This window comes from Taudactylus pleione, unplaced genomic scaffold, assembly GCF_031769625.1.
Source record: "Taudactylus pleione unplaced genomic scaffold, aTauple2 ptg000154l, whole genome shotgun sequence".
In the NCBI taxonomy this organism is placed as follows: domain Eukaryota; kingdom Metazoa; phylum Chordata; class Amphibia; order Anura; family Myobatrachidae; genus Taudactylus; species Taudactylus pleione.
Genome location: NW_028284556.1, coordinates 6,622,297 through 6,642,390, shown reverse-complemented (window position 1 = coordinate 6,642,390; position 20,094 = coordinate 6,622,297). Strand labels below are relative to the sequence as shown.

The 20,094-nt window shown below is 43.5% G+C and overlaps 1 protein-coding gene across 1 annotated transcript in view; it reads left to right on the top strand.

The window, feature by feature from the left end:
• Window positions 1-20,094, top strand: part of KIF26B (kinesin family member 26B) — a 507,120-nt gene that overhangs the window by 196,740 nt on the left and 290,286 nt on the right. The gene's annotated exons all lie outside the window — the stretch shown is intronic.

Genomic DNA, 20,094 nt, shown 5'->3' with positions numbered 1-20,094 from the left:
AAGGAGGCTGTTAATCTTGTAAATGTCCAAGTCACATGACCCAGGAAGAATAAAATGAATGACAGGGATTTGAACATCTCGGCAATAGACAGTATAGTTGGTGAATGCTATTCACCGAGAGCCACTAAACCTAAAATTAAATTGCAGTATATAAAACAACTAACATTAAAGTTTATATGCAAATTCTAGGTGCTTATTACAATTTAAAATGTTTAGGTAATGGGAATACATATTTTCTATGCCAACCTTACTTCCGGTATTTAAATAAACTAAAATAGAGGAGCGTAGTTACAGCAAATTGTAAACTTGCCTTACGATTTAATCTATCAATAGTGCTAGTTGGGTTTTTTTGTAGTATGATTGGGAACACTTAAGCCCAATATCTGACTGTAAAACATGCAGAATGTCATATATTCAAAACAAGAAAAAAAAGTAAAAATGACTTATAGTACAAAACATTGCAGAACATAGGATAAAAGCTAAGTAACTACTGCTGCACATGCAGTCATAAGACCCACAAAAACAGTGGCGGCTGAAACCGAGACGTTTGGTGCCAATGCCATTAATGATGATGTGGATGTGTTCTAGACTCTCTTGATCTATACCCTCCCTGTGGTTTTCTTACCAGCCTATTAATCATCTCATTACTTTGTCCTATACCACAAGGCAAGACAGATAACAGTAGAGATTAGGGTTTATGAAGGGAACCACAGTTGACTGTTGTTTCAATGGATGAGTGCTATGTCAGATCTCTCACTTTTTCTCCTTTGCAGTCAGCAAGAGAATAAGAAGCAGAGTCTGTCAGCAACTACTGCCATTCCTGACTTTTACTAATTTTTCTCTGGATATGATACTAATGTTATTCTAAACGTTTAAGTGTACAAAAGTGCCATTTCTGCTATTAATCCTGGTGTCTTTTATTACTTTACATGTTCTATGTTGTCATTGTTAGTTATGTATGTCTATATATTTTGCCTGTTTTAGTCTGTGTTGGATATAACCCAGTATTTTGCAGACATTCGCATTCAGTTATCTTACACGACATGATTTCTCATGGGAGAGAAATTTTATTGTCTATGAGTACAGTTGTCTGAATCATTTTAATACCTATTAAAAGTTAGTGTGTGCACCATATAGAGTACCTTCGTTTGGTTGCTTCACAACCAAATGTTTTGTTTTCAAGACTGGGAAAAGGACTGAATGTGGGCTTTGAAGGAGAGGGCAGAGTCGAGAATAACTCCAAGGCAGCGGACTTGTAGTAAAGAAGAAAAGATGACGTTGTCGATGGATAGTGAAATTGACGGAGGTGAGGGGACTTGGTAGGGTGGGAAGAAAATCAGCTCAGTCATGGACATGTTAAGTTTAAGATAATACTGGGACATCAAGGAGGAAATAGCAGAGCTGAGTATCATCAGCATAGACATGATATTGGAGGCCAAAAGAGCTGATGAGCTCACCTAAGGAAGAATTATAGAGGAGAATAGTAGGGGACCAAGAACAGAGCCCAAGGTGTCAAAATCAGCTGAAAGGTCATGGAGAATGCGAACAGTGTAATGGCCCTTGGATTTGGCAGTAAGAAGTTCATTGTTGAATTAATTAAAAGCTGTTTCTGTAAAGTGGAGCAGACAAAAGCCTGACTGAAGTGGGTCCAGTAAGAAGTGGGAGGAAAGAAAGGTAGTAAGCTGGTTGTAGACAATCCACTTGAAGAGCTTGGAGGCTAAAGGAATGAGGTGGGGTAGTAAAAAGTGAGAGAACATCAGTGTCAAGGTTGTTATTTTTATGATAAGGGCATGCTTGAACGCAGAAGGGATGGTACTTGATGAGTGAAAAAGGTTGAATAGATGGGCAAGGTTGGAACAGGCAATGGGAGAGAGGGAGAGGAGGAGATAAGATATATTGGCACAGTTAAGTATTGGGGCAGTTATCTATTTTTAAGTATGTAACAAACGTCTATTGTAGGCGGTATCAGATACATCTCCTGTGTTAGATAAACTAAAATAGAATACCACAGTTTCAATAAATCCCAATGGAAATTGTGGTATGTAGCAATTTCTGTAGTTCCAAAAAGGACCCCGACAGTTAAACACCATCTGAGGATTGTGTTAGTATGTATAGGGTGACAATATTACTGAAGAGTGATTTTCGGATCCATCCTCGGCAGGCGGGTCTCTGTGTGGTGATGCATGTGAAATAAAGACATCGGGTCTGAACCCAGAATGTAATACTTTTGCCACTGCAGAAAGCAATTGGCGAAAGAACTTCAATAGGACACCTCTTATTCGATGTTTTCTCCCGGCATGACTGTTATGGTAAATCAGTCTTAGAATTAATAGAGACGATAATATTGGATAATTTATGGACAATTTTGTGAATCTACACAAACCTACATAATTCAGCACAGTATTCTGAAATAACTGTTAACAGGAAATAGCTTCATAGCAAATGTAAATACACTGTCAAACCTCTAAAGTACTGTAGGAGCTATGGGAGATTACTATTACAGAATGTTTATTTAGGTTTAGTGGTTCTTAAGCTTACTGAATCATAATATATTGTACTTAAATTGATAACAAATATTATTTATGAAGTCAAACATATTTTTTATAGTACATTGCAAAATACCATAAGCTTTTGAGTTAACAACTCATACGTATGTAACAGTTCTGTGCTTGTGCAAGTTCAACTCCACACCTGCATCTCAAAATATATTGCTAAAACCCTCTGCAAATCCTACACAACTTTAATCCTGAGGAAATTGCCTGCCTGTCCCTAGGGTCGAAAGTTACATCACAGTTTAAAAAGTAAAGTTTTAAGCCAATACTTAGCTAGAACAAAACTAGCAATTTTCCACTTTTTTATGTTTTTCATTACTAGGTCGTTGTTTCCTGTTTACTTGTTTTACCAGTAATCCAATAAATATAGACCATGAATTTAAGTGCTAACTCCTGCACCGCCTACCAAAGATCACAAATTAACTTTGGAGTTTTCAATATATGCATGCAATGTTCAAATATTATATTCATAGATGGGCATCTTTGTGGTATCATGTAGAATGAAAATTCACATGAAGACCTCGGAAGTCATTTGTTTCCTTTGAATAATCTTGACACTCTTCACCTTCAGTCTCATTTATCAGTCTTGTATTTTTGGTCACTGGTGGTCCCATCTGATTCAAATGGATGGCATAGGGACATAATTCTTTATTCTTTGATTTAGCTTTGCTCTAAACTCTTCCCGGTGAAACTCACAGGATGCTTCATTAGGGAGTCTGGTGAGTTACAAGAATCATAAATACTGTACGTACCAATAACCATTGCTAAATCTCCAGAAGTAGGAGACTGAGCAGTAGTAAATTTATGATATCAAATAGGAACCTCCAATTAGAAGAAACTGGAAATGGCAAAAAGACTGGTAACACATTTGCCTTCAATAATAATCAAACTCTTCTTTCATATAGAATACTGACCAACATGTAGATATGCAAAGTCAGGATAACATAAGTTCTGGCCAACAATCCGTCACCCTGATGTGCTCACCCACACGGTTTGGCAAATCTCCACCCACTTTTGTGTAAAGTTTCCAGGCCCGTGAATCGGGATTGTACAACCAAAATTGGGACATGTAGAAGGTATTCATATAATAAAACCTACATCTCTTATTTAGTTAAATGCAATGAATAAAAAAAAAAGGAAAAAATATTGTGCTCACCATTTTGAAAATAGTGTCCTATTTGTGAGAAAATCCATGTAATTGTTATTCACCTAATTGAAATATAAAGCTATAATGCAAAATCAAAAAGTCCTCTATACTAAAGGTAAGATACCACCCTTATTTATTAATATTTATACTATGAAATCCCCTGCTACAAAAGAAAAAAATAGTTTCCAAATTGTTTTCAACACAGAAGGAGAAGGAGCAGAACTATACAACCTAGAAAGACCTTTTACTATTTGTCATCTCGTATAGTTTATGAAGCAAGGCCAATGCCTAAATGGTTAAATACCGTACTTTCTACCATATGCTTTAATTCTTCTGATCTGAAGGGTTCACCTTGTATGTATCAGAACAGTAATTCTTATACCTCTGATTGTACATGTATTATAAAATAAACATTATAGCAGGATTGTTACAGAGTTTTAAACGTTTAGATTATTGAAGGGACAGGGTCCTTGAATGGTGTTAGGTAGCGCTACCATCCGAAGTCCTTACAATGAAGGAAATTGCAGTGGGGATCACAGTGTCACTATGAAGGCTCAGACTTTATTGAAGGGAGGTCCAGGCCTGCTTGGTCTTGGGCTTGGTGGCCCTAGTGGAAGCCGACTGCCTAGGAAAGGACTGACAGTTAGGTTCTCCTTGAGGACGAAAGGACCTAAAAAATGTAGTCCGAGGCTTTGCAGTAGTAGTTGCTGAAGGCAGAAATGCAGTTTTTGATGCTGCCAATGTGGTTACAGTCTTGTCAAGGTCTGGACCAAACAAGATCTCCCCATTGTAGGGTAACACTTCTAGGCCTTTTTTGGAGTCCGCATCTGCCTCCCATGAGCGTAGCCACAGGGTACGGAGGGCAAACACTGCCGTGGCCGAGACTCTGGAGGGTAGGAGACTGGCATCCAATGTCGCTTCTCCAATATAGGAAGCTTCATCTCGTATGTGAGCGATGAGACATCTGATCCCTAGAAGCATGTGAGGGAAAAGAGTCTTCAAGTGCGTCAGCCCAGCTCTCTATAGCTTTAGTCACCCATGCAATAGCCATGGTCGGGCGAGCAACAGTCCCTGAAAGAGAGTATATCGATTTAAGGCAAGATTCAACCTTTCTATCAGTAGGGTCCTTCAAAGAGGATACTGTAGGAATAGGTAACGTAGCGCTTTTAATTAAACGCGCAACATGCGAATCCACTGCAGAGGGAGTTTCCCATTTTGAACAGTGAGCCACAGGAAATGGATAACAGGAGGTCAGACGTTTTTGGGGCTGAAGCCTCTTACCAGGCGTCTGCCAGGCTGCCCCCATGTGTTCAGCTAATTGATCTGATAGAGGGAATTCTGCTGAAGCCACTTTCTGTCGTTTAAACAGTGGGTGCTTCTATTAGTAAGATGGATCTAACAGCATGCACCAAGGCAGGAATATTAATTTTAGACTGACTCTCATCCTCCCCCTGGAGGGGAGTCAGTGTTAGAGAGATTAGCATCTTCTACCTCCTCAGATGATACTTCAGAATCTGAGAGCTGCGTGGACTGTGAAGATAACACAGGATGCTTAGAAGGTTTACTGGGTAGGGGCTTTCCACCTTGCAACATAGTTTGAAAGGCTGTAGAGGTAGCCACCAGACTCTGTACCGAGCTAGAGACTATGTCTACCCATGGAGGGGGCACAGGAGGTACCTGTATTGCCTGAACCTTTTGTGGCACCCCCAGAGAGGGAATTATGGCCTGTTGTGGTAACCCCATAGGGGGAATTACAGTCGGTACCGCTAGGCGGTCTGCAGTAGTAACCAGCACCTGAGAAAAGGAAGCCCAGAGGGGCTCTTGTGCAGGAGCTGGGGTTTCTGATGGGCCTGGTGACGTATAACACTTAACACATAACCCATATTGTATCAAATGCTCCTCACTTAAGCCTGCAGTACAAAATTTGCATGATAGCAGTATGGGTGCAGATGCTTGCTTGCTACTCTTGCGCTTGCTAGACATAGCTGTAGAGTAGTATAGCACACAATATGGCACTGGGTATAATGCAATCACTGGGTATGTAGGATACAATTAGGAATGCAATATACTGATCCTGTCTTAGTCTCGGGCAAGCTGCAGGAGCACACAGCACAAATATGGCACTGTGCAGTAACCAACTGTATGTGACAACCCTCACCAATACATGTATTGTAGAGATGCGAGGTACTGGAAAAACCCTGAATACACCTGTATGTTAGGGCAAAGTCAGAAAAAAAGGGAAAGATATATACTGACAGTATAGAGAAATAAACAGGCAGCGCTAGCATAAGTCACATACAGTGCAGAAATACAATAGAACTGCAGAATGGCACTACAATCAACTACAGAGATTCTGTGGTCAGTGACTCAACATCTGGTAGGCTATAGCGCTACATAATCTGACTCCAGGGTGAGGTATGTAGGGGGACCGGACCCTGCGTTTTCCTGAGAGAGCTGTGGCTGAGCCTGGAGAAAATGGCCGCCGGAGACCTCTGAGGGGGCGTGGACGGAAAAGGAGAGCAGTTCAGGGAAGCGAGACCTTTGCCCAGTGTCCACTTTTGTCCACGACTGTGCCTAGAAATCATTCATCTTATAAAATGTAGTCCTACAAAATGATGATCACTTGTACTGGTTAACTATATTAATTTACTAGTATATTTAACTTGGTGAGGGTCTCTCCTCTGCTCTCCACTGCCCCTACACTCACCATAGCAGCACTTTCTTGGGGTCCATACTCCCTTCTTAAGGTGGCCATACACGGCACGATATACGCGACATAGGTGCTATATCGTGCCGTGTATGGACACAATATCGTACCTGATATCGTGCTGCCCGCTCCCGCGGGGTCGTACATCGCACCCCCAGGTCTTCCTGCAAAACCATAGGATGCGATGTACGATCCCATTGAAATGGTGGAGGGAGGAACCGGCATATCGTGCGGTCTGCGGGGACCGCACGAATGCCGGCAGTGACAGCACGATCCTTCTGCTGACGGATCGGCAGTCGCACTACACGGTGCATTGCACCGTGTATGGCCAGCATTACTTTCCACTGCAGTAAGAGCTGATGGCGCACACCCCATCTCAGGTAATGCCATACAGTAGCTGATTATCATATAGATTAAAGCAGGGCATCCACTATACAATTTTCTGTCAGATATCTGTCCAGTCTGGCTGGTTGGAATGAAAACATGGTAATGTATGGGAACAAATGACAATCGTCTATTTGCTCACAAACACTGGAAAACAGACAAAAATCATTGTTCATACAAATTGGTTAGAACACACGAATATAATAAATTTGAACAATTTTTTTTGTTCTTTTTTCTGTGATTAAAACCATATGATCGACTGTCATTTGCTTCCATACATTACCAGGTTTTCATTCCAATAATTAGACAAGTCGGTTTATGGCCCTTTAAAACTTTGCTAAGAACGGCAAGATTTTTTAGTTACACTCCTTTACATGAACACTAACATAAAGTAAAATACATTATTCTATCATTGTTTGCTATGATCTGGTTCTAGTATGAAATTATAGAAGTATTTGTAAATAACAATATAATAACCAACATATTATCATATAATATATTATTTCCATAGAAAGAAGAATGCCTTCATAACATGGAAATAATTCTAGAGTTGTATTATGATATTTTAAAGCCATCTACTGGCTGTGGATGGTAAATTGATGAAGTAATCTGCCATTTTCATTTGCCCATAAATAATAAAGCTGAGTTGGGTTGAGCTATAACACAGGGGGAGCACGGCCATAAAACATGTTCTTTAAATATCAACACTGAAAAATTTTCTCCGAGTACTCTCTGCCTACCCCAGCGTTACTTGTCTTTCCTCATATAGTCTGAGCTACCCTTGATGAATTGAACTTGACACTTCAGAAATGCATCCCAGCCATACTGACAGAGGAGTTGCTGACTGTGTATACCTCAGGAATTTCTTTTTGTCTGCCTACATCTCATTGCATTGTAATCACGTTAATGCTATAGTAATAATGCAATCTCCAATGCATTTATAGTAGAAGTTTCCAAATTCCTTGTGTAAAATATTTAATGAAATACAGTAGTAATAGTATGGACTTGCTGAGGACAAAACACTTTTTAGCATAATTGCTGACTTCATTTCTGGGAGATTGTGCAAATAACACTAACCTCGCAGATGTGCAGTAATAATACCAACCAATCCATTTGTTTGGGCTGCAGAGTCATTGGCAGTGCTGCCTTCACAGTTTGGGAATCTTGGTTTTGTTTACACCACAGTGAGCTTAAATGTTCTCCCAAAGCGCTCCAGCTTCCTTACATAGACCTGTAGCAGCTGCTACCTTACCAGATATCAACCTGTGAAGAGAACCAACCACAGTGCAGTCTGCCCACAGCAGTGTGCACCTGTTGGTTGGGGGCCTGCATACGCTTCCCACATGGGAGTTTATACTGCAAGTAGAAATATGGCAGCACAGTCACACTGCAATGTACTTGCGCTGAGTTGTTCTGGCTATCGGCAGGTCACTTAGATGTCCATAGCAGGGTAGCATACATCCACAGTCACCTCTTTCACACAAGTGTGAGGGCCAGAGAAGAGGATACTCCCTACTTGCCTAAAGAGGAGTGAAACCCAGACAGACCAACTCAGACACTCACCCTAAATGTCCTGTTGTTTGAAGCTTCTAAATAACAATATTCTCATGTGCAAATGTGAACGCAGCTTGAATAAATGTGGGGCACCCTCGCCACTAACAATACATCAGAAAAGCCAGTAATCAAGCACGTTTCCGTGGGGCCCTACTTCAGATGATACAAGTACTCCATCATACCTCAGACAGAACGATCCCATATGTAGTGGGTTCCAAAAGATCTCAACTTGAAAAATAGTCCAGACTATTCACAGGAAGGTGTCTTGTATCTGGGCATGTAGTATTATCATCACAGGGAAGTGATCAGTTCTGCAAACGAGGTTATGCGTCTAAATAATGAAAGACTTCACATAGTGTATTAACCACCAAATCACACCTTGGTAAAGACTCTATAGTCGAAACGTGTCAGTGCTTAAAGGAATAACTGCTACCTCTCCAGGATTGGATGAACTGTAGGGCCTGGGATCGTGAAACCCCTCTGACATCCTGGGATTTTTAAAGGTGATTTTAACTTCTAAAACACAGTAATTTTTTACTTTTAGTGATATTGTTTGTTGAAGTTTATAAATGTTATTTTTATGGGATTGTTCCTATCTGAATAAAGATAATATACTATGTGACGCCTTTCATTATATTTTGGCATTATCTTGAGATTAATAGTTTCTCTGTGATGATTATACTACATGCCCAGATCCAAGACTTCTCTATGTGAGTAGTCTGGACTATTTTTCTCAGATCTTTGTGAGACCCACTAAACATAGGATCGTTCTGTTTGAGGTATGATGAGGCCCACAAAGATGACTAAAGAAAGTAAATTTGTATCATCTCAAGTAGGACTCTGTAGAGATGCCCTTGATTGAAGCTCACTGACAAGCCAAACTGTACATGCCAAAGAACACATACACAGTCCTCCTATAATGCCTGCTCTACCATAACTAACTGACATATACTGCTGCACATTACAACCTATAGCTAGGTGTAGTGCACTACTCTAACTGCTTAACATCACAAACTATAGCTAGGTGTAGTGCACTACTCTAACTGCTTAACATCACAAACTATAGCTAGGTGTAGTGCACTACTCTAACTGCTTAACATCACAGACTATAGCTAGGTGTAGTGCACTACTCTAACTGCTTAACATCACAAACTATAGCTAGGTGTAGTGCACTACTCTAACTGCTTAACATCACAAACTATAGCTAGGTGTACTGTACGACTCTAACTTCTTAACATCACAACCTATAGCTAGGTGTAGTGCACTACTCTAACTGCTTAACATCACAAACTATAGCTAGGTGTAGTGTACGACTCTAACTTCTTAACATCACAACCTATAGCTAGGTGTAGTGCACTACTCTAACTGCTTAACATCACAGACTATAGCTAGGTGTAGTGCACTACTCTAACTGCTTAACATCACAAACTATAGCTAGGTGTAGTGCACTACTCTAACTGCTTAACATCACAAACTATAGCTAGGTGTACTGTACGACTCTAACTTCTTAACATCACAACCTATAGCTAGGTGTAGTGTACGACTCTAACTTCTTAACATCACAACCTATAGCTAGGTGTAGTGTACGACTCTAACTTCTTAACATCACAGACTATAGCTAGGTGTAGTGTACTACTCTAACTGCTTAACATCACAGACTATAGCTAGGTGTAGTGCACTACTCTAACTGCTTAACATCACAAACTATAGCTAGGTGTAGTGCACTACTCTAACTTCTTAACATCACAAACTATAGCTAGGTGTAGTGTACGACTCTAACTTCTTAACATCACAACCTATAGCTAGGTGTAGTGCACTACTCTAACTGCTTAACATCACAGACTATAGCTAGGTGTAGTGCACTACTCTAACTGCTTAACATCACAGACTATAGCTAGGTGTAGTGCACTACTCTAACTGCTTAACATCACAAACTATAGCTAGGTGTAGTGTAGTGCACTACTCTAACTGCTTAACATCACTAACAATTGCAGTTGATGAAAATTACAGTGCAGGGCAATGCAATATTATATACAAGGCTGGCAAAGCAATACAGTACCGTGAAACAATCAACAAAAGGGCAACAAGCAGTCTGCCTTAACAGGGGCCTGATTAAGGGGAAATATAGTTGCAGGGTGATCAGGGACGTTTACTACGTATGTGCCAAATTGATTGTCAGCCTAAAACAGCTAATCCCGTAATGAACGGATAAATCTCCTTGTTTTCCAGCGCCTAAGCTACTTCACTCTTGACTCACAGATCCCTCATAGCAGCGCGATGTGGTAGAATCCCAAAGGTTTCTATAGGGTAACACCAGCAAAAGCTGGCGTTACCCTCCGGATTGGAGCCTGGCGGTCAGCTGATTGATGCATACGGAAAATGCGGTAAACAGGGGTTTTACCTCATTTTCCGCATTTTCCGTTTAGTGCATCCCGGCCCAGTGCTGAAAAGAACCTCCAACTTTTACTGCTCTGAGCTCCATCCATTTAAACACTTTGACCAGACCCTGCCACCTCTGACCACATTCTTCCACGGCAAGAGCTCCTATATGAATCTCCTCTCTACAGAACTCTCCTGAAGTGCTTTGCTGTGTTGCTTCTGCAAAGATGGGTCCTCCAGGGTGAGCTCTATGGGAGTGGGTGCTAAGCACATCTTAACAGACCCGAAGCCACTCTGGGCCTGTAGTAGGAAAATTGCAAACCTCACAGGGGCTAATGTGCCAAAATAAAAATATCTGATTGTACAGCACTGTGATATATGTGATGCTACATGAATAATAAATTATTATTGAACTTGTACATGATCAAAGCAGATTGATTGTATGGGTTGTGCACACTTTGTCATTAAATAATCCCTTCTAATTGTCTCCTATTTAATTATATGTTTGGATCTCCCCATACATATAGCAAATAGGAAGTTTCCCAATATACTGTACACGAAATTGTGGGTACTATGGGGTACTTTTTAGTAAACATTTACCATCATAAGTTAAGTGTTATGTTTTAAAAGAAAAGTTTAGAATTTCTGCACTAAAACAAATCTATTTCAGTTCTTCATGGGCATTGCATAGCTTTTAAGTGTAAAACAGTTTTTCCTTCTTTGCCAACAAAGATGTCAGCAGCACATATTTAACCTATTATAAATGTATATGTTTTAATTAGGGGTGAGCGGGTTCGGATTTCTGAAATCCGAACCCCCCCGAGCCCCCCCGATCCGAGTCCGATCCGAGTCAGGCTCGACTTTTCCCGCCTGACTCGGATCTGAAATCGAGGCAAAACGTCATCATCCCGCCTTCCGAGTCTCGCGGGTTTTGGATCCTATATAAGGTACCCGCGTCGGCGCCATTTTCTCACTCGGCTGTGGACAGTGAAGAGGGAGGGTGGGAGTTAGTGCTGTGTAGTGTAGTGTAGTGTAGTGCTGCTGTTGTCCACTACTTCAAAGTCCATAGGGGCTGGCTGTGTTGTGCTGTGCTGCTGTTGTTAATAGGGGCTGTGTCCACTACTTCAAAGTCCATAGGGGCTGGCTGGACTGTGTTGTGCAGTCAGTTCTCCATAGGGGCTGTGTCCACTCCAAAGTCCTGTGCAGTGTCCCAGTCCTAAAGGGGTGCTGTAGTGTTGTCCAGGGGGTGCTCTGTCCATCAGGGGTGCTCCCCCCAAGTGCTAAAAAAATAATATATTTTCTGTGTTTGTGAATTGTGTGCGCAGTAGCCGCACGTGCATCAACAAAGTAGTGCCAAGCGTGCGCCTGTGTCATAAGTAAAGGGCCGGCTGGCTTGACCGTTAAGGGTGCTGTAACCCCCGAAAGTACACTCCAGTCCAAACCAAAAAAAAAATTATTTTCTGTGTTTGTGAATTGTGTGCGCAGTAGCCGCACGTGCATCAACAAAGTAGTGCCAAGCGTGCGCCTGTGTCATAAGTAAAGGGCCGGCTGGCTTGACCGTTAAGGGTGCTGTAACCCCCGAAAGTACACTCCAGTCCAAACCAAAAAAAAAATTATTTTCTGTGTTTGTGAATTGTGTGCGCAGTAGCCGCACGTGCATCAACAAAGTAGTGCCAAGCGTGCGCCTGTGTCATAAGTAAAGGGCCGGCTGGCTTGACCGTTAAGGGTGCTGTAACCCCCGAAAGTACACTCCAGTCCAAACCTAAAAAAAAATTATTTTCTGTGTTTGTGAATTGTGTGCGCAGTAGCCGCACGTGCATCAACAAAGTAGTGCCAAGCGTGCGCCTGTGTCATAAGTAAAGGGCCGGCTGGCTTGACCGTTAAAGGGTGCTGTAACCCCCGAAAGTACACTCCAGTCCAAACCAAAAAAAAATTATTTTCTGTGTTTGTGAATTGTGTGCGCAGTAGCCGCACGTGCATCAACAAAGTAGTGCCAAGCGTGCGCCTGTGTCATAAGTAAAGGGCCGGCTGGCTTGACCGTTAAGGGTGCTGTAACCCCCGAAAGTACACTCCAGTCCAAACCTAAAAAAAAATTATTTTCTGTGTTTGTGAATTGTGTGCGCAGTAGCCGCACGTGCATCAACAAAGTAGTGCCAAGAGTGCCCCTGTGTCATAAGTAAAGGGCCGGCTGGCTTGACCGTTAAAGGGTGCTGTAACCCCCGAAAGTACACTCCAGTCCAAACCAAAAAAAAATTATTTTCTGTGTTTGTGAATTGTGTGCGCAGTAGCCGCACGTGCATCAACAAAGTAGTGCCAAGCGTGCGCCTGTGTCATAAGTAAAGGGCCGGCTGGCTTGACCGTTAAAGGGTGCTGTAACCCCTGAAAGTACACTCCAGTCCAAACCAAAAAAAAATTATTTTCTGTGTTTGTGAATTGTGTGCGCAGTAGCCGCACGTGCATCAACAAAGTAGTGTCAAGCGTTCGCCTGTGTCATAAGTAAAGGGCCGGCTGGCTTGACCGTTAAGGGTGCTGTAACCCCCGAAAGTACACTCCAGTCCAAACCAAAAAAAAAATTATTTTCTGTGTTTGTGAATTGTGTGCGCAGTAGCCGCACGTGCATCAACAAAGTAGTGCCAAGCGTGCGCCTGTGTCATAAGTAAAGGGCCGGCTGGCTTGACCGTTAAGGGTGCTGTAACCCCCGAAAGTACACTCCAGTCCAAACCAAAAAAAAAATTATTTTCTGTGTTTGTGAATTGTGTGCGCAGTAGCCGCACGTGCATCAACAAAGTAGTGCCAAGCGTGCGCCTGTGTCATAAGTAAAGGGCCGGCTGGCTTGACCGTTAAGGGTGCTGTAACCCCCGAAAGTACACTCCAGTCCAAACCTAAAAAAAAATTATTTTCTGTGTTTGTGAATTGTGTGCGCAGTAGCCGCACGTGCATCAACAAAGTAGTGCCAAGCGTGCGCCTGTGTCATAAGTAAAGGGCCGGCTGGCTTGACCGTTAAAGGGTGCTGTAACCCCCGAAAGTACACTCCAGTCCAAACCAAAAAAAAATTATTTTCTGTGTTTGTGAATTGTGTGCGCAGTAGCCGCACGTGCATCAACAAAGTAGTGCCAAGCGTGCGCCTGTGTCATAAGTAAAGGGCCGGCTGGCTTGACCGTTAAGGGTGCTGTAACCCCCGAAAGTACACTCCAGTCCAAACCTAAAAAAAAATTATTTTCTGTGTTTGTGAATTGTGTGCGCAGTAGCCGCACGTGCATCAACAAAGTAGTGCCAAGAGTGCCCCTGTGTCATAAGTAAAGGGCCGGCTGGCTTGACCGTTAAAGGGTGCTGTAACCCCCGAAAGTACACTCCAGTCCAAACCAAAAAAAAATTATTTTCTGTGTTTGTGAATTGTGTGCGCAGTAGCCGCACGTGCATCAACAAAGTAGTGCCAAGCGTGCGCCTGTGTCATAAGTAAAGGGCCGGCTGGCTTGACCGTTAAAGGGTGCTGTAACCCCTGAAAGTACACTCCAGTCCAAACCAAAAAAAAATTATTTTCTGTGTTTGTGAATTGTGTGCGCAGTAGCCGCACGTGCATCAACAAAGTAGTGTCAAGCGTGCGCCTGTGTCATAAGTAAAGGGCCGGCTGGCTTGACCGTTAAGGGTGCTGTAACCCCCGAAAGTACACTCCAGTCCAAACCAAAAAAAAAATTATTTTCTGTGTTTGTGAATTGTGTGCGCAGTAGCCGCACGTGCATCAACAAAGTAGTGCCAAGCGTGCGCCTGTGTCATAAGTAAAGGGCCGGCTGGCTTGACCGTTAAGGGTGCTGTAACCCCCGAAAGTACACTCCAGTCCAAACCAAAAAAAAAATTATTTTCTGTGTTTGTGAATTGTGTGCGCAGTAGCCGCACGTGCATCAACAAAGTAGTGCCAAGCGTGCGCCTGTGTCATAAGTAAAGGGCCGTCTGGCTTGACCGTTAAGGGTGCTGTAACCCCCGAAAGTACACTCCAGTCCAAACCTAAAAAAAAATTATTTTCTGTGTTTGTGAATTGTGTGCGCAGTAGCCGCACGTGCATCAACAAAGTAGTGCCAAGCGTGCGCCTGTGTCATAAGTAAAGGGCCGGCTGGCTTGACCGTTAAAGGGTGCTGTAACCCCCGAAAGTACACTCCAGTCCAAACCAAAAAAAAATTATTTTCTGTGTTTGTGAATTGTGTGCGCAGTAGCCGCACGTGCATCAACAAAGTAGTGCCAAGCGTGCGCCTGTGTCATAAGTAAAGGGCCGGCTGGCTTGACCGTTAAGGGTGCTGTAACCCCCGAAAGTACACTCCAGTCCAAACCAAAAAAAAATTATTTTCTGTGTTTGTGAATTGTGTGCGCAGTAGCCGCACGTGCATCAACAAAGTAGTGCCAAGCGTGCGCCTGTGTCATAAGTAAAGGGCCGGCTGGCTTGACCGTTAAAGGGTGCTGTAACCCCCAAAGTACACTCCAGTCCAAACCAAAAAAAAATTATTTTCTGTGTTTGTGAATTGTGTGCGCAGTAGCCGCACGTGCATCAACAAAGTAGTGCCAAGAGTGCGCCTGTGTCATAAGTAAAGGGCCGGCTGGCTTGACCGTTAAAGGGTGCTGTAACCCACAAAGTACACTCCAGTCCGAACCAAAAAAAAATTTATTTTCTGTGTTTAGCCGCAAGTATATATCAAATCGATATAACATAAATGGAGGACCAAACTTTCTCCGATAAAAATAAAATAGAGAAAGATCAAGAACCACTTCCTCCTAGTGCTGAAGCTGCTGCCACTAGTCATGACATAGACGATAACATGCCATCAACGTCGTCTGCCAAGGCCGATGCCCAATGTCATAGTAGAGGGCACATACAATCCCAAATGGCAAAGTTCAGGAAAATGACCTTGAAAAAGACATTTAAATCAGCTGAAGAGAAACGTAAACTTGCCAATATGCCATTTACGACACGGAGTGGCAAGGAACGGCTAAGGTCGATCCCTAGTATGTTCATGACTAGTGGTTCAGCTTCACATGACGATGGAAGCACTCCTCCCACTAAAAAAATCAAAAGAGTTAAGCTGGCAAAAGCACAGCGAAGAACTGTGCTTTCTAAGAAGATATCACAAATCCCCAAAGAGAGTCCAAGTGTGGTGGTGGTTGCGATGCCTGACCTTCCCAGCACTGGACGGGAAGAGGTGGCTCTTTCCACCATTTGCACGCCCCCTGCAAGTGCTGAAAGGAGCACCCACAGTCCACTTGCTGATATGCAAATTGAAGATGTCACTGTTGAAGTACAACAGGATGAGGATACTGGTGTAGCTGGCGCTGAGGAGGAAGTTGGCGAGGAGGATTCTGATGGTGATGTGGTTTGTTTAAATCAGGCTCCGGGGGAGACAGTTGTTGTCCGTGGGATGAAAAAGCCCATCACGGTCATGCCTGGGCAGAAGACCAAACATTCCACCTCTTTGGTCTGGCAATATTTCTATCCAAATCCGGACAACAACTGTCTTGCCATATGTACCATATGTAAAGGTGAAATAAGTAGGGGTAGGGACGTCAACCACCTAGGAACATCCTCCCTTATACGGCACCTGCAGCGCGTTCATAAAAAGTTACTGTCAAGTTCAGAAACTTTGGCTCAGACCGTAAGCAGTCCAGGGACACCTAAATCCCGTTGTCCTGTTGTATCCAAGCGCCTGCAAACCACACCGTGAACTCCCTCCTCGTCAATTTCCTCCTTAGTCAGGATCGGAAGTAGTCCTGCAGGCCATATCACTGGCATGACTGACTCTCCTATCCGGGATTCCTCCGGAGGATCCTGCATTGCTACGCCTACTGCTGCCGCTGCTGCTGTTGCTGCTGCTGCTGGGAGTCGTTCATCATCCCAGAGAGGAAGTAGGAACACCACTACTTTTACTAAACAATTGACCCTCCAACAGTCCTTAGCGAGGAGGATGAAGTACGACAGCAGTCATCCTGAAGCAAAACGTATAACTGAGGCCTTGACTGCTATGTTGGTGTTAGACGTGCGTCCGGTATCCGCCATTAGTGCAGTGGGATTTAGACAATTGATGGAGGTAGTGTGTCCCCGGTTCCAAATCCCGTCTAGATTCCACTTCACTAGGCAGGCGATACCGAGACTGTACAGAAACGTCAGAAAAAGTGTCCTCAGTGTCCTGAAAAATGCCGTTGTACACAATGTCCACTTAACCACGGACATGTGGACAAGTGGAACAGGGCAGACTAAGGACTATATGACTGTGACAGCCCACTGGGTAGATGTATCACCTTACGCAGCAACAGCAGCAGCATCTCAGAAACGCCAGCTCGTTACAAGGCAGGCTACGCTGTGTATCACCGGTTTCAGTAAGAGGCACACCGCCGACAACCTCTTAGAGAAACTGAGGGAAATCATCGCCCAGTGGCTTACCCCACTTAGACTCTCCTGGGGATTTGTGATATCTGACAACGCCACCAATATTGTGCGGGCATTACATCTGGGCAAATTCCAGCACGTCCCATGTTTTGCTCACACAATAAACTTGGTGGTGCAGAATTTTCTGAAAAGCGACAGGGGCGTGCAGGAGACGCTTTGGGTGGCCCGAAAAATTTCTGGCCACTTTCGCCATTCAGCGACTGCGTGCCGAAGACTGGAGCGCCAGCAAACACTCTTGAACCTGCCCCGCCATCACCTGAAGCAAGAGGTTGTGACGCGGTGGAACTCAACCCTCTATATGCTTCAGAGGATGGAGGAGCAGCAAAAGGCCATACAAGCCTATACATCCACCTATGACATAGGCAAAGGAGGGGGTATGCACCTGACTCAAGCGCAGTGGAGAATGATTTCCGTGTTGTGCAAGGTTCTTCAGCCCTTCGAACTTGCCACACGTGAAGTCAGTTCAGACACTGCCAGCTTGAGTCAGGTCATTCCCCTCATCAGGCTTTTGCAGAAGCAGCTGGAGAAAGTGAAGGAGGAGCTAAGACGGAGCGATTCCGCTCGGCATGTGGGACTTGTGGATGAAGCCCTTCATTCGCTTTGCCAGGATTCCAGGGTGGTCAATCTGTTGAAATCAGACCACTACATTTTGGCCACCGTGCTCGATCCTAGGTTTAAAGCCTATGTGGTGTCTCTCTTTCCGGCCGACACAAGCCTGCAGAGGTGCAAAGACCTGCTGGTGAACACACTGTCAGCTGAAGCGGAACGTGACACGTCAACGGCTCCTTCTTCATTTTCTCCCGCAACTGGGGCTGCCAGGAAAAAACTTAGGTATCCTAAGCAACCCGCTGGCGGTGATGCAGGGCAGGCAGGACCAAGTTTGGACATCTGGTCCGGACTGAAGGACCTGGCAACAATTTCTGACATGTCTACTGTCACTGCATATGATACTGTCACCATTGACAGAATGGTGGAGGATTACATCGGTGACAGCATCCAAGTAGGCATGTCAGACAGTCCATACCTGTACTGGCAGGAAAAAGAGGCAATTTGGAGGCCCCTGTACAAACTGGCTCTATTTTACCTGAGTTGCCCCCCCTCCAGTGTGTACTCCGAAAGAGTGTTTAGTGCAGCCGGGAACCTTGTCAGCGAAAGGCGTAGGAGGTTGCTTCCACAGAATGTGGAGAAGATGATGTTCATCAAAATGAATTATCAGCTCTTCCAGGGAGACCAGCCTCCAGAAGGTACAGAGGGACCTGTGGTGGTGGATTCAAGTGGGGACGAGTTAATACTTTGTGAGGATGAGGATGTACACACTGAAGAGGGTGAGGAATCGGTGGATGAGGAGGATGAGGATGACATCTTGCCTCCGTAGAGCCAGTTTGTGCAGGGACACATTAATTGCCAGCTTGTTTTGTGGGGGCCCAAACGAACCAATCATTTCAGCCACAGTTGTGTGGCAGACCCTGGCGCTGAAATGATTGATTTGTTAAAGTGTGCATGTCCTGTTTATACAACATAAGGGTGGGTGGGAGGGCCCAAGGACAATTCCATCTTGCACCTCTTTTTTTCTTTGCATTATGTACAGTTTGGGGCCTAGTTTTTCTAACTGCCATCCTGCCTGCCACTGCAGTGTCACTCCTAGATGGGTCACGTGTTTGTGCCGCCCACTCGTGTCGCTTAGCATAGTCATCCAGCTACCTCGGTGCAACCTTTTGGACATAAAAACACTATTGTGAGGTGTGAGGTGTTCAGAATAGACTGGAAATGAGTGGAAATTAAGGTTATTGAGGTTAATAATAGCATAGGAGCAGAAAAACCTACAAATTCTGTGATTTTAGCTGTTTTTATGCTTTTTTTCAAAAAAATACAGATCCAAAACACAAAACCCAGAACCCAAAACACGGAAGGGTGGTTTTGGCAAAACCAATCCAGATCCAAAACACGAAGAAAGATCCAGATCCAAAACCAAAACACAAAACACGAAAAGTGGCCGGTGCACACCCCTAGTTTTAATGCACAGTGGCATGGTGTCCCTAACTACATCATTAATCAAAGTAAATAACCTTTTTACATGCTTGGTTGCATGCATTGTTGCTATTTTTTCTATGTGCCCTGTAATTTATATATGAAATACAAATGTATAATCTTGCTGTTTCCTACACATATTAGATAGAAGGAGGAAATATCAACTGTACTGGTGTGGGCTACACAGTAAATTACCCTTTAAATTAAATTACTACTCTGGGTTCCAGTCAATAGATAGAGAGTACAAAGGTCGACAATGTCTAGATAGACAACAGATGTTAGACAGGCAAAAGGTCAACAGGGACAAAAGGTTGACACAGATAAAGTCTACATGGATGAAGGTCGACAGGTACAAAAGGTTGACACAAAAAGTGGCAACACACTTATTTTTTATAAGGGTTAGGCACTTATCAGGAGGTTAGGATTAGGCACTTACTCCGACGGTTAGGGTTAGGCATCAGGAGGGAGGGGTAGGATTAGGCACGAAGGGGAGGGTTAGGGTGAAAATTAGGGTTAGAAAAAAAATGTGTCGACCATTTTTGTGTCGACCCTTTGACACTGTTGACCTTTTGTACCTGTCAACTTTCATCCATGTCGACCTTTACTGTGTTGACCTTCGTCCCTGTCGACCTTTTGTTCCTGTTGACCTTTTGCCTGTCTAGATCTGTTGTCTATCTAAACATTGTCTATATAATTCCTGTCTATCTTTTATACCAAACCCACTATGCTTTGGATAAAAAGATGTTGTACTGCAAGAAAAGACTAAAATTTGACAATGAGTGCCTTTTTCGTGTGTGTGGCAAGCACATACATTGTTAATTGTAAATAAAACTTTGGCATAATAACAAACTTGTCACACATCAGGGTCCAAGTCCCTGTTACCGGGTCTGGCAGTGTCACCTTACTGCCACATGTC